The following is a 1,589-nucleotide window of genomic DNA, read 5'->3' on the forward strand; positions in this document are numbered from 1 at the left end:
CTGGTGGGGTGGGGTGAGAGGCAGAAAAGGCCTTGACTGTGTGTCAGCACTGCTCAGCAGTAATGAAACCATCCCTGTGTTATCAACACTGTTTCCAGCACAAATCCAAAACACAGCCCCATACCAGCTACTGGGAAGAGAATTAACTCTGCCCCAGCCAAAACCAGCACGTTATTAAATACAATATTTACAACCCATCACTCCAGATTCCCTTTAAAGCTGTTGCTGAGCTCTGATCCCCTTTCACGGCTGCCTGATCCCAGTCCAACCGCCTGCCACCTCCATCTGCAGAGCAGTTCCCGCTGACCAACGCCCACAGCAACGCGCTCCGTGCATCCATCAGATCAGAGCTAAATTCTTGTCTTTCCCACCTGTTCTTAGCTTTCCAGCCCAACCCTGGTCATTTTACGGTTCCCATTTCTTGCTTTTAAGTAGAAATTACGTGCAGTGACTGCTGCTATTTGTTATGTAGTGATGGATGTGCAAAAACATGAAGGAAGCACTCCTGATACTGTGGGATTTTTACTCTTAAAATGCACTTTTTGAAGTCATAATATTTCAAAGCACATTTATAATATGTTTGCAGTATGGGTAAAAAGATTACTTTAGTCTCCTGGAAAATTACATTTTCCAGTAATTGGTGCTCTCCTACAGTATCTCATATTCACGCACTAATCCCTCTCCTCCGGCCTTGCACATATTTTTATCCTATGTTATACTGAAGTAGGTTGCTGAACTTCCCCAGTAGCTCTGATTTTTAAAATCCCAGTAACTCTTTGTAAAATCAGATTTCCACAAGGGCAGAGAGTTTCTAATTATCTATTACATGCTCTGAGATTCGGTTCTATGCCCATAGCACAATTTTCAGCTTTTCTACGATTTGCAAAACTGCCAGCTCCCCACTCCTCGGTTGCAGCAGATTATCTGAAAACAAGCTAATATTTTCCTAAAAGGTTTCACCTTCGGGATAACAATGGCTTTGGCGGTATTATGTGCATATTCGTGAAAGTGAATTGATTTGTACTGTAATCGCCATACATCTATTATCTGCAAGGGCAGAAAATCAGAGTAATATTGTACGACCTGATGAGACTTTGCTTGTACTTACAGTGTGGGCACTTGTGACTAGTGCATCTCTGCCGCCTCCGCACTGAGGAAGAGACCTTTCTTCTGCTCCTTGGGCAAATAGATGAGGTTTTGGTGGGGTTTGTGCGATTCCCTGTTCAAACTTCAGTCCTGCCAGCGCCTTTTTCTCCCAGTCTTACCTGTTCCAAGTCTGTGGCAGGAAATGGTACGTATCTGCTGAAAATTTAATCGGTTCATCAAAACCTTTTGGGTATTGTATTAATAATTAATTCAACATGACTCAACGTAACTCAGCGTAGTCATGTTTCATGGAATAATAAAATACAGAGATGGTAAAAATCTATTAGTATACCTATATCCTCCTGCTGTCTGTGCAGGATTGCTCCATACAGGGTGTATTTTTCTCTGCTGCGTGTTTAATACTCATTTTCCAGTACACTGGCTAATTATCATTCTTTGGATGCTATTTTTTTGCGTAAATGAGCAGTTTAATTTCTCTTACA

The sequence above is a fragment of the Aptenodytes forsteri genome, unplaced genomic scaffold (assembly GCF_000699145.1).
Source record: "Aptenodytes forsteri isolate BGI_AS27 unplaced genomic scaffold, ASM69914v1 Scaffold174, whole genome shotgun sequence".
Lineage (NCBI taxonomy): Eukaryota > Metazoa > Chordata > Aves > Sphenisciformes > Spheniscidae > Aptenodytes > Aptenodytes forsteri.